Raw genomic sequence first — 13757 nt, 5'->3', positions numbered from 1 at the left:
CAAAATTACCCATAGTCATAGCATACAGAAACAGTCACCGTTAATATTGGGGTGTATAAAGCAGAATTTGCAAACAGGCCCACCAGTGTGTTCTTTGTCTGTTTTCACTTTCTATTGGAGTATAGTTGATTTATAATGTTGTATTATACAAAGTGATTCAGTTATACATATTCTCATACCTATTCTTTTTCATACTCTTTTCCCATATGGGTTATCACAGAGTCGAGTCCCCCATGCTATTGCCAATGTGTTCTGTTTAGCCAATTCGTGATATAGATCTTTCTGGAAGGATTTCTGTAGGTGGCCAGATTGATTGATTGATTCATGTAGCACATTTTTCCTTTTACATAAATGGAATTGCATGTGTTTGCATTTAACCATACTGAGAGATACCCATATGGAAATGTCCCAAAAACTCAATCAGAAATACAGGACTCAAGTAAACTGCAAGGACCCGAAAAATCTCAGATTAAGGACAGTGCCTATCTCTAGAGGGCAGAAAGGGGGCAAAAGAGGCTTCACCTATATTGGTCACATTTTATTAAGCTGAATGGTAGACAAATTGACAGTTTCTGTGTTATTCTTTTGTTTTATTTTGGTTATTCTTTACACTTTTTGATATGAAAACAATGATAAAATAAAATGCAAGAATTAAAAAGAACACACCTTTTTTTTTTTTTTTTTAAATGAAGGGCTTGAGCCTAGAGGAAAGTTTGAACTTAGATTGATCAAATCTCACATTCCTCCAGAGGTGAGGTCAACGGGTGTGACAGCCTGGGTGGGACAACCAAGAGTTGAAAGGGCTGGCCCAGCAGGTCTGACGCCTTCAGACTCCTGCCAAACGGTGACCCTGGGAGACAGGAAAGGACACAGGAAAAGCATGATTAGAGATAGGCCAGGACAAAGGTTATCTCTCCTATCAGCTGAGCAAGGAGAGTTTCAGAGAAGGATAGGAAATGGGATCAAATTCTGTGGAAAAGTCAGAGTTGATGCAGTAGGGAAGGGGTCACTGGTGGCCTTTGAGTCGATCAGTCAGTATATTGAGGGTACTTAAGGAGCAGAGAAAAAGAGGAAGTGGCTAAACTAGGCCATGCTGGGGAAGTCTGGTGGAAAGCACTGCTGTTTCTGACAGATGTACTGGCTCAGGTGCCTGAAGTACTATGCAGAAAGATGTTCACTGCAGCATCATTTGTAGTCACACGAGCCTGTCCGTCATGAGGAACCTCAAAGTAGAATACTATGCAACTATGCAAAGAATTCAATACTATGCAAAGAATGAAACCAATGCCCTCTGATGTGAACAGTACATCACTAAGTGGAAAATGCAAAGTACTGAAGAGTGTGTTTTCAAATCTTCTTTGTTGTGTTTACAAATAAAATATGTAATATTTTTTAAAGTAAAATTTAAAAAGACAAACAAAAAAATAAAATATGTAGGGTCTGCTGCTGCTAAGTCACTTCAGTCGTGTCTGACCCTGTGCGACCCCATAGACAGCAGCCCACCAGGCTCCCCCATCCCTGGGATTCTCCAGGCAAGAACACTGGAGTGGGTTGCCATTTCCTTCTCCAATGCATGAAAGGGAAAAGTGAAAGTGAAGTCGCTCAATCGTGTCTGATTCTTCGCGACCCCATGGACTGCAGCCTACCAGGCTCCTCCATCCATGGGATTTTCTAGGCAAGAGTACTGGAGTGGGGTGCCATTGCCTTCTCCATGTAGGGTCTATATAGAGATATAAACATACACTACATCCGCAAAGATGCTCAGGAAACAGTAATCATTGCCTCCGGCAAGACACAAAAAGTCCAGGGTGGAAAAACAAATTTACTTTTCATTGAAAAATTTTGGTACTGTGTGAATAATTATTTTTAATAGTAATGATTATTTTTTCAATAGAATCATTTTTTTAAAGGGTGCTCTATTAGTCCATTCAGGCTACTATAAAAAATACCATAGACTGGATGGCTTATGAACAACAAAACTATATTTCTCCCAACTTTGAAGGCCGGGCACTCCAAGATAAAGGTGTCAGCAGATTTGGTGTCTGGTGAGAGCCCACACACAGCGAGCTGTCTTCTCACTATAGTAGCTGAGGAGCTTGGAGGAGGGAAAAGAGTAGAGTAAAAGGAAAGTTACCCAAAGATGAAGATCATAGTCTAAAGAGGAAAGAATAAAGATTAAAGATGTCGGACCAGGATGGGCAGAGTCTGAGACAGTGTGAGGGCCAAAGCACCCTCACTGGGACTTACAAGCAATGAAGGCCTCCAGGGGTTGTTCTTTTTCTCTTTTTAAGTATTTATTTATCACTGACTCAATGGACATGAATTTGAGCCAACTCTGGGAGACAGTGAAGGACAGGGAAGGAAGCCTGGCGTGCTGCAGTCCAGGGGCTCACAAAGAGTCTGGCACGACTTGGCAGTTGAACAACAACAATAATTTATTTATTCGGCTGCACCAAGTCCTAGTTGCAGCACACAGGATCTTTTTCAGTTGCGCCACACACTCTTAGTTGCCTCATGTGGGATCTAGTTCCCTGACCAGGGATTGAACCCGTGTCCCCTGCATTGGGAGCACAGAGTCTTTGCCCCTGGACTGCCAGGGAAGTCCCTGCAGAGGTTGTTCTTAATCCCTTGTAGGCCTCAAACATCCTGGAGAAGCCCAAGAATGGCTCCATCCTCAGATAGGTCATGGCAATCACCTCCTGACCAGTTGCCAAGCATCTCAGATGCGCTGGGTGGACTCCTGGGAACCAGGCTGGGGATCTTCATCTTACAGCACACTATCTCCCCAAAAGCATCTTTCTCCAAGTCATTTCAAGCTTGAACCAGAGAGAGCAGAACTTGCAGCTGTATCCCATCAGTGGATGGGCAGCCCAGAGAGGAGGGTAATGCCAGCCTGCTGAGGCTCCCCAGGGCAGCTCCCCTTCCCCAGGTTTGCTGTTCAGCTTGCTCTGACTTTGTGGGGGAAACCCATGATCCTTCCAATAAAGCTCCCTTTTGGCTTATGTTAGCCAGAGTCAGTTTGCGTTGATTGCTAATAATCCAAACATAAAATCCTTAACCATAGTCACCCATTCTTAACTGATTCCTCCACTCTTGCTTGAAATGTCCAGAACAGACACTGACTGAGGTAAGCTGTGCCTTCCCCTTTGCTCCTCAGGATAAGGGGGACTAGTATAACATCTCCCAATTGCAAGGAAAATTCCACTCAATTAAAAGATCCTTTTCCCAAATTACTAAACAACTAGCAAGTTTTCACAGCAGAACACGTGAATTCTGGCATCTTTGGGTCAGCTGATTCTCCTCCATGACAGCAAAGGTGATGGGGAAACATAGACAGAGATAAGGGATTGGGAGATGTTATGTTAGTCAGGACTCTTCCCATAGAAATGATATAAAAACTTAAGTTCAAAAAGAATTTACTAGTATTATAGCTGAAAAGTATAGTAGCTGAAGTGTCTCTCTGTCAGTTGCCTCATCAATGCCATCTTCTGAGTCTTGGCTCCATTCCTAGATCTTTCCCTCATGGTCACAAGGGAGCTGCACCACTTCCAGACCTCACACACTCACGCTTTCTAAACCCTCCTTACTCGTCTCTTCTGTTCCCATGATATTCAATATTTTACCTTCCAAATCTGTATATTCAACTCCAGCCCTGACCCTGAGATCCAGACCCATCTACCAACTGCCTACTTGATACATCCATTTCAAAGTTTAAGAAGTATCTCAAACTTTACTAACGTGCATTTGGGCGGACTTCCCTGGTGGTCCAGTGGCTAAGACTCTGTGTTCCTAATGCAGGGGGCCCAGGTTTGATCCCTGGTCAGGGAACAAGATCCCACATGTTGCAACAACAACTGAAGATGCAGTGTGCTGCAACTGAGACCTGGCACAGCCAAACAAATACATATTTTTTTTAAGATGTATCTCAAACTTTATTAAAGTGCTGGATTCTTCAAAAGGGGGAGGGCGTGTATGCTGCCTTTTCAAATCTATGTGGTCACTGAATCCCTTTTTTGAAGGATCACCTATGAAAATTTAGGAATAAATGTTTTGTGAATATGATTTGGGAAAAGTCAGGCCCGATTATCTCTACAATTCTCTCTAGTCCGCAAAGACTGTGATTTGGGGGTTTAGCAAAACAATAAAACAGAAGTAAATAGTATGTTTTAACAATAAGGATTTTTTTTTTTTAAGTTTCCTGAAAAAGTTTGTAGATGTAATAACATCACCAAAAGAGTGCTGGGTCTGACCTCACTTTACACAGAGAAAACAGGGAGGAAAACCAATCCCTGAGTCGATATCAAGCTTCAGCAGTCACTCAACGCTCTAAAGAAGCGAAAAGACGCTGCCTCAAACTCTAAAGCCATTAGCATGTTATGTTAAGTATAACTGACTAGTATAACAGCTCCCAACTACAAGGAAAATCCACTCAATTAAAAGATTCTTTTCCCAAATTACTAAACGACTAGCAAGTTTTAACAGCAGAACACGCTGACCTTTAGCTCTTAACTCCAAACCAACAGTACACAAGTTTTTCCAAGGATTTTAGTAGATTTCTCTAGACTTATGTTTGTCAGGGTTCCCCAGGGAAACAGAACGACCAGGATGTATATATAGAGAGAAAGAGATTTACTATAAGAAAGTGGTTCACAAAGGAGGCTGAAAAGTCCTAAGATGTGCAGTTGGCAAGCTGGGGACCCAGGAAAATCAACAGTGATGGTGTCGTTTCAGTCTGAGTTTAAAGTTCCAGCTCAAGAACCAGCAGGCTCCAGACCCAAAAAGAGCTGATGTTTCAGCTTGAGTCCAAAGGCAGGAAAAGACTGGGGTCCCAGCTCAGCAGGCAGGCAGACCTTCAACTCTTTGGACGAGGGCAATCTGCTTAACTCAGTATACTCATTCAGATGCTGTGCCGTGCTAAGTTGCTTTAGTCATGTCCGACTCTTTGCAACCCCATGGATTGTAGCCCGCCAGGCTCCTCTGTCCATGGGGTTTCTCAGGCAAGAATACTGGAGTGGGTAGCCGTTCCCTTCTCCAGGGGATCTTCCTGACCCAGGGATCGAACCCGAGTCTCCCGCATTACAAGCAGATTCTTTATCATCTGAGCCACCAGGGAAGCCCCACTTGGATGTTAATAAATCCAAAAACACCCACACAGACCCACCCAGAATAACGTTTGACCAAGTATCTGGGCACCCCTTGGCCCTTCAAACTGACGCACAAAATTCACCATCACAAGGCTCTGGACAAGGGACTTCGTTGGTGGTCTAGTGGCTAAGACTCCACGCACCCAATTCAGGGGGCCCAGGGTTCACCCCCCTGGTCAGACAACTAGACCCCACATGCTGCAACTAAAAGACCCTGAATGCTGCAACTAAGACCTGGCACAGCCAAAATAAATAAATAATACATATTTTAAAAAACAAAAACCAAGGCCTTTCGTTAGGGGAAACACACGGACGGAAACTGCCCACTCTGACCAGGCACCATAGTATCCATTTCCGTGAGTTATTTTACGACAGGAGGTCCTGGTAAGGAACATGGAACTAATAAGCCACCACCAACCGGATGAGTTCGAGAAAGCACAAAAGGAGACGCCATGTGTCTTACCCCCTCTAAGAATCCTTTCTGTTGCAACCCATCTTGGCTGAGCAAGGCATACGCCACCAGGAAAGACCCTGAGTCAGAGTGATTGGCCAAAGACAACCCAGAAACTAATCCCATCACCATACTGCAGACTGCAAGCCACGTGGCCCAGGAGTTCTCCTGGGTTCCCTGACCCTCCTGCTCTCCACCCAGGGAGCCCCTTCCCAATGAAGTCTCTTGCTTTTTCAGCACATGTGTCTCCTTGGCCAATTCATTTCTGAGTGTTAGACAAGAGCCTGCTCTCAGGCCCTGGTAGGGGTCCCCCTTCCAGCCACACCTTGACTGCACACCCAGTCCTTGCCTTCTGTTGACCACCTTGAGTAACCTCTGTGCTCTGTCGTCCTATGTCCCCCAGGTTTCTCTGGGAGCTGTGTCTCCCAGCACCCCCACACGGTTCCAGGGCAGAGTTGACCCACAGAGGAGCATGCATGAGACTGGGAAAGAGCATAGGAAGTGGCAGCTTCCTATTCTCCAAAGGATATCATTGTCACATGCAGTGATGGATGGTAAGACGCCTCATGGGTTCAGGCACATCTTCATTCTCCTTTGCTTTGCATTTAGCTCTTCTTCCCACCTGACGCCCTGCTGACCAACAGTGGCCCTAGCCCCGCCATTTTGCCATTAGCTTACCTGTTGATTCACAGAGGCGGGGCCGCACAGAGGCAACCTAAACAAATCTCACAAGCTCCCTCTCACAGCGCCATGTTAGCAACTGGACGTTCCTGACTCCTCAGATCAGCCGGTCAGTGATTCCTCTGGTCCTCAGCTCCCCAGCTCCCTCCACAACTATGGAAGTTCTGATTTCTACAATACGTCCCAGATGCTCTACTCACGGTGGCTCAGCTCCCATGACCATCCCTGACTGATATACCTCTTTATTCTTGCTGTTGAAATATCCACCCAGGGACTTCCCTGGTGGTCCAGTGGTTAAGAATCCGCCTTCCAGTGTGGGAGATGCGGGTTGGATCCTTGGTCAGGGAATTCAGATTCCACATGGGGCAGGGTCTGAGTGTTCTGGAGCTCACACGCTGCAGTGAAAGACTATGCTGCAACTACGACCTGACACAGCCAAATGAATAAATAAATGTTTAAAAGAAAGAGAGATTCTCTCAGAACTGTCCAGAATCCTGCCTGCACAGTGGCACATTATGATTAAGGCACAAGCTTTGGAGCCAGAAAAATCTGAAGCCCAGCCCCACCACAATGTAACCTCTCTGAGCCTCAAATTCCTTATCTATAGAAATGTCCTTGATAATATATCAACTTCGTGGAACTGTTGCAAAGATTAAGTAAGATGATTTCTAGAACACTTACGTCTATGTGCAAAAAATTTATGAGCACAGTTTCAAGCCCAGAGTAAGTGCTCAGCAAATTTTAGTGATTTTGTTATTATTTTTTTCTTTTTAGAAGCCCAGAGCTAATCAACTTCTGGGAAGGTTGTAGGTCCCAAGGCTGGCTAGAGCAGTATAACCAGGAGGAGACCCCATATAAATGTTGCTGTTGTTCAGTCGCTAAGTTGTGTCCAACTCTTTGCGGCCCCATGGACTGCAGCACACCAGGCTTCCCTGTCTCTCACTATCTCCCAGAGTTGGCTCAAACTCATGTCCGCTGAGTCAGTGATGCCATCCAACCATCTCATCCTCAGTTGCCCCCTTCTCCTCTTGCCCTCAATTTTTCCTAGCATCAGGGCCTTTTCCAACGAGTCAGCTCTTCGCATCAGGTGGCCAAAGTATTTCAGCTTCAGCTTCAGCATCAGTCCTTCCAATGAATATTCAGGGTTGATTTCTTTTAGGATCGACTGGTTTGATCTCCTTGCTATCCAATGGGATTCCCCAAAACTAAAGCCAGGAAAACAATATCATTCATGAATTGCTGAAATTTCAAATAAATCAATTAATTATAATAAATGCTAGAATTTCAAAGGCAGATGAAGCAAAGAGGCACTGCAAGGGTGGAGGACAGAATGTACTTACTTGAGTTTGAGAGATAGGTTAAGGCAAGGGGTTAGTACTAAAGTAATAAGTAGCAAGCAAAAGCAAGAGTTCTTTTTTCTTTTTTAATATTTATTTATTTATTTGGCTGTTCCCGGTCTTAGCTACAGCACATGGGATCTTCAATTTTCCTTACAGCATGTGGGATCTTTAGTTGCAGCATGTGGAAGCTAATTCCCTGACCAGGGATCAAACCCAGGCTTGCTGCATTGGGAGCACAGAGTCCTAGCCACAGGACCACAAGGAAAGTCCCAAGAATTCCTGTTTTATAGGATGACTGATGACTCTGCTAGCACAGAGCTAGCATAATAGCCCACAGGAAATCCACAAGTTCAGTCCAAAACCCTTACTTTTTCTCAAAGTAGAAAAACAGCTTCTAGAAATTCAAATATTGTTGCAATACTGTCAAAGGCTCAGTTCAGTTCAGCTCAGTCACTCAGTCGTGTCCAACTCTTTGCGACCCCATGAATCACAGCACGCCAGGCCTCCCTATCCATCACCAACGAGTTCACTCAGGCTAGATACTTTTAATGTCCTTTACTTTAGTAGATGTACATGGTATTTATTATGACACTTTATTTTGATAATTATTATTTAGTGCATCCTTTTTATTAGAGAAGGTTAGACAGTTCTCATTACAGGATTTGCATTTGTATTAGGTGATCTGGAAGCAGGTTCAAGAAACAAGGTTTAGCTCTGGACTGGACGTTGACAGGTTGAGGGGTTAATTGATTAATCGGGGTATAACTATACATTAGCCAAGTTATTCCAGAAAGACAGACCCAAAAGGATATAGACAGGGCTTCCCTGTGGTCCAGTGGGTAAGAATCTGTCTGTCAGTGCAGGGGACATGAGTTTGACCCCTGGATCAGGAAGATGCTTCAAGGCAGCTATGCCCGTGCAGCACAACTACTGAGTCTGTGTTCTAATGCCTGAGAGCTGCAACTACTGAGTCCATGAGCCGCAACTAGGGAAGCTCGAGTGCCCTAGAGCCTGTGCTCTGCAGCAAGAGAAGCCCACGCATCACAATTAGAGAGTGGCCGCCACTCTCCTCCACTAGAGAAAGCCCTCTTGCAGCAACGAAGACCCAGCATAGCCAATTAATACATAAATATCAAACAGAGATAGACAGACAGACAGGTATTTTAAGGAACTGTCTCATGCAGTTGTGGGGGCTGCAAGTCCAAAATCAAAGGGCAGCCTAACAGGCTAAAAATACAGGGAAGAGTTGATGTTACAGTATTGAGTCCAAAATCCAGAAAGCAAACCAGGCAGTCTGGAAATTCTAGGGTTTCCAAGTTGCAGGCTTGAGGCCAAATTTGTTGGGGGAAGAGCAGACTGAAGTCTTTGCTCTTAAGGCCTTCAACTGATTAGATGAGGCTCATGCCCATTATGGAGGGTAATCTGCTTTATTGAAAGTCCACTGATTTGAATGTTAGTCCACCTAGAAAATATCCTCATGGCAATGTCTAGACTGTGTGACTCTGGCGATCGCTGGAGCTGTGCCCAGTAATACAGTTCTCGCCTAAGCAAAAGCCAGGACTGTACTTTCTATGCCCCACTTTGAAGTCACACATAGATGAATAACTTGTTTTTGAATGTGGGCAGAAGAGACACATGTCACTCGAAGACAGGGGCCAGGGCTTAATTCAACCATGTTCTCTTTTCCTCTGCCACGTTGAATAGCAATGCCCCAGATGTTGACAGCTTCATGAGCCTGGATTCCAATGGGAGGATGACAGAAGCACAGCCCCAGAGGACCCAGGAAGGAAACTGTGATGGGCTGAATGTTTGTACCCCAGATTCATCTGCTGAAGCCCTAATTCCCAATGTGATGGTTTCTGGAGGTGAGGCCTTTGGGAGGTGATGAAGCTTAGATGATGTCATGAGGAGGGTGGCCATTATGATGAGATTAGTGCCCTTACAAGAAGAGACACCAGGGAAACTTTCTTCTTTTTTTAAAAAAAAAGTTTTAAACTTTTTATTTTATTTTGGAATATAGCAACGAACAATATTGTGATAGGCCTTCCCTGGTGGTCCAGTGGTTAAAAATCTGCCTGCCAATGTAGGGGTCGCGGGTTCAATCCCTGGTCCAGAAAGATTCCACATACCATGGGACAATTAAGCCCATGGAAGCCACAACTACTGAAGTGCGCATGCCCTAGAGCCTGTGCTCTGCAACAAGAGAAGCCACCACGAGGAGCCCGCACACCACAACTGGAGTAGCCTCTGCTGGCCACAGCTAGACAGAAGCCTGCGTGCAGAGCAAAGACTCAGGGCAGCCAGGAATACATTTAAAGAGAAAAATGCTGTGATAGGTTCAGGTGCACAGCCGAGCAACCCAGCCAAACGTGTACACATATCCATTCTCCCCCAAACTCCCCTCCCATCCAGACCGCCACATGACGTTGAGCAGAGTTCCACCAGAGAACTTGAGAGCTCAAGTGCCACGGGAGACCACAGGGAGAAGGCAGCCGGCTGTGAGCCGGGAAGGGAGCTCTCACCAGACACCACAAATCTGGGACTGCCCAGACTTAGAATTTATTTCTAAACAATAGAAATAAATGTCTATTGTTTAATCCACCCAGCCTATGATATTTTGTGATAGCAATGCATGCATCCTGAGACATGTGGCGTGAATGAGACCTAGGTGATGTTTGTTACTGCAGCATGGCCTCGTCTACCCTGACTGATACAGCGTCCAAAGCCACAGTATTATCCATTGGACTGCACTGCCTCTTCACTACCACTGAAAACTTCTTCATGAACACTAAATATCTCCAGACAAGCTTCTGCTAGTGTTGTGGTTGTGCTGTCGCTAAGTCGTGTCCAGTCTTTTGCCCCATGCACTATATAGCCCACCAGGCTCCTCTGTCCAGGGGATTTCCCAAGCAAGAATACTGGAATGGGTTGCCATTTCTAACACTGCATTTCCCGTGTCTCCTACATTGGCAGGTGGATTCTTTACCACTGAGCCACCCAGGAAGCCCTTTGCTAGTGTACTGCAGTCCAAAAGGAAAGAAACTTCAAAAGAACACAAAACTAACAGGAACAGAAAGGAACAGCAAACATTAAGCCAGAAACACTGGCCCTCTGGCATATATCCATAAATTGCAGATGACCTGGTTTCTTCTTAAACCCGAAACAGAGCCTGGGGGAGGCTGGGCTTGTGCTAAGGAGAGCTGGAGGAGATGGAACAGCTCAGAGCCAGGATCCAATGAAGCCTCAGCACCTCTGCTGGGTAAATCCTGCGATGGCAGAGTCCCATACAAAGGCCTTCTTCCCCCTCTCTCCCTCGTACTCAGATCAGTCCCAAAGGCCTTCTTCCTCCCTCTCTCCCTCGTACACAGATTTCTGCATCCCTCAGACACCTGTTTGCTTGTGAACATGAAAAGGCTAATTTGATTTGGGGCCAAGTCTCAAGGTTGTCTGCTAGTTTTCCAAGAACATTTCCTTTGAAGACCAGCCTCTCTGAACTCCCACCTTCTCTAACCTCTTCGGAAATGCCACCTTCTATTAGCTCTTTATAATTTCTCAAAGTGGCTTCACTCTGGTTTCCAGGGGGTCCTGACTGTTTCTAAGACTCATCATGGCAGGGAAGTCTGAATTCTTGTTTTTCAAACCAATGACTTCTCCCCATGACACTTTTTGTCTCCACTGTAAATACCAACACCCACAACATACAGAGCATGCTGACCCAGCGGGGCCTGGGTTGTTAGATGACTTGAGAAGCGGAGAAAATTCCTCCCACTCTATAAATACTGACAGAATGTCCACTTCATCCTAGGCACTGTCAGGCACCAGGATACAATGCTGAGTTCATTTTAGATGTGGTTCCTGCCCTAACAGAGTTTACAGTCTAATGGAGGACACGGGAAAAAAAAAAAATTTTTTTTTAACTACCTAAAATTGAGAAAGTGATATTAAGGGAAAAGCATGGTGCTAAGAGAAAGCCTGAAAAGAGGTGAGTGAGGGCCGAGGGTACAGTGGAAAGAAACTCAACTGTGAGTTGGAGGCCCTCTGAGAAGCAGTCACCAAAGTGGAATTAGATTGCGACAGGTTTTGAAGCAAAGCACTTGTAAAGAATAGGGCTTCCCAGGTGGTGCTAGTAGCAAAGAATGCCAATGCAGGAGACATAAAAGATGAGGGTTTGATCCCTGGGTCAGGAAGATCCCCTGGAGGAGGGCATGGCAACCTACTCCAGTATTCTTGCCTGGAGAATCCTGTGGACAGAGCAGCCTGGTGGGCTACACTCCATAGGGTCGCAAGGAGTCAGACACGACTGAAGGAACTTAGCATGCACGCACTTGTGAAGAATACAAGAAAGGAGCTAGAGAAGGGGGAAGAAACTTCAGGCCATAATGCAGGTCTGATGCCACTGAAGAAGGCAAGGAAGAGACACTGGGTAGCAAGTGTCTCAGGCTGCAGCCAAGGCCAGGCTGATTGGGGCGGGGGGTGCAGCAGTTCTTGAGCCCAAGCTTCCTATCAAGGAGTCCTGGGTCTCACAGGAATGGGCTCAATGCATTAGTCCCGTGACTGTGCTTGGGCCTGACTGGGAGTCTCGGTGGGGAAGCAGTGATGAGCCGTGGCACCTGGGATGGTCAGGAAGGCAGGAACCCGGCGACACTCCCCTCCGAGGGTCACTGTCATGACTGCCAGTCTCCAGGTGTGTTTGGGAAGCAGCCCTCTATGATTTCCATGGGCCTTTCTTTTATTTTTTATTATTTAATTGGAGTAGAGCTGCTTTACAATGTTGTGTTAGCTTCTGCTGTACCGCAAATTGAATCAGCCGCACGTACACAAGTACCCCCTCTTCCTTGGATTTCCTTCCCAGTTAGGTCAACGCAGAGCCTTGAGGAGAGCTCTCTGTGCTGTACAGTAGGTCCTCAGCAGTTATCTGTTTTATACATGCACGTGTGCCTGTTCCATCGCTCAGTTGTGTCCGACTCTTCACAACCCCATGGACTGTAGCCTGCCAGGCTCCTCTGTCCATGGGATTTTTCAGGTAAGAACGCTGCAGTAGATAGCCATTCCCTTCTCCAGGGGATTGAACTCCCATCTCCTGCATTGCAGGCAGATTCTTTACCACTGAGCCATCTACCTCAGAGGGCTGTTATAAGGATATTGCAAAACAATCTATATAATACAATTATTACAGGGCCTAGAACATAGGAACCAGTCTCCAAGTGGGCTTATTATACATGTTGTTTGATAAATATTTTAAAAGTTTGAGTAGTTCCATAATATACAACTTCCACATCACTTAAGTGAATGTCAGGAACACTGTTATATGATTTTTTCCATGTCACCAATCAATGTTCGTCTACAAATATTTAATAATATTTCATGGAGTCTAATAATCTGGACATATTGTATCTCAAAAAGATTAAGAATATCAGTTAACATGCCAAGAATATTATTTATAAATACCCTATTGCTTAAAATACCTTATGACTTCCCTGGTGGCTCAGATGGTAAAGCATCTGCCTACAATGTGGGATACCTGGGTTCAATCCCTGGGTCAGGAAGATCCTCTGGAGAAGGAAATGGCAGCCCACTCCAGTACTCTTGACTGGAAAAGCCATGGACAGAAGAGCCTGGTAGGCTACAGTCCATGAGGTCGCAAAGAGTTGGACACAACTGAGTGACTAAAAACTTATGCTTAAAAGGGAACGCATTTGAATCAGTTCTAATGAGGTGGATGAACCCTAGAGCCTATTATACAGAGTGAAGTCAGAAAGAGAAAGATAAATATCATATATTAATGCACATAAATGGAATCTAGAAAGATGGTACTAATGAATTTGTTTGCAAGGCAGCAATGGATAAACAGACATAGAGAACAGACCTATGGACATGGGGAGAAGGGAGATGAGGGTAAGATGTATGGAGAGAGTAACATGGACACTTACATCACCATATATAAAATAGATAGCCAATGGGAATTTACTGTGTGTCTCAGGGAACTCAAATGGGGGCTCTGTATCAACCTAGAGGGGTGGGATAGTGAGGGAGCTAGGAGGGAGGTTCACGAGGGAGGGGACATATCTATACCTATGGCTGATTCATGTTGATGTTTAACAGAAAACAACAAAATTCTGTAAAGCAATTATCCTTCAATTA

The 13757-nt window shown here is 45.2% G+C and overlaps 1 protein-coding gene and 1 non-coding gene across 3 annotated transcripts in view; one reads left to right on the top strand and one right to left on the bottom strand.

The window, feature by feature from the left end:
• TNFRSF17 (TNF receptor superfamily member 17) overlaps positions 1-13757 on the bottom strand; it is a 90422-nt gene that overhangs the window by 5769 nt on the left and 70896 nt on the right. The gene's annotated exons all lie outside the window — the stretch shown is intronic.
• On the top strand, positions 3756-3828 carry TRNAR-CCU (transfer RNA arginine (anticodon CCU)). The gene has a single exon. It is a non-coding gene; the product is annotated as a tRNA-Arg (tRNA).

This window comes from Bos javanicus, chromosome 25 (assembly GCF_032452875.1).
Source record: "Bos javanicus breed banteng chromosome 25, ARS-OSU_banteng_1.0, whole genome shotgun sequence".
NCBI lineage: Eukaryota > Metazoa > Chordata > Mammalia > Artiodactyla > Bovidae > Bos > Bos javanicus.
Note: the sequence above shows the minus strand (reverse complement) of the source record. Positions and strands in the feature narration are given on the sequence as shown.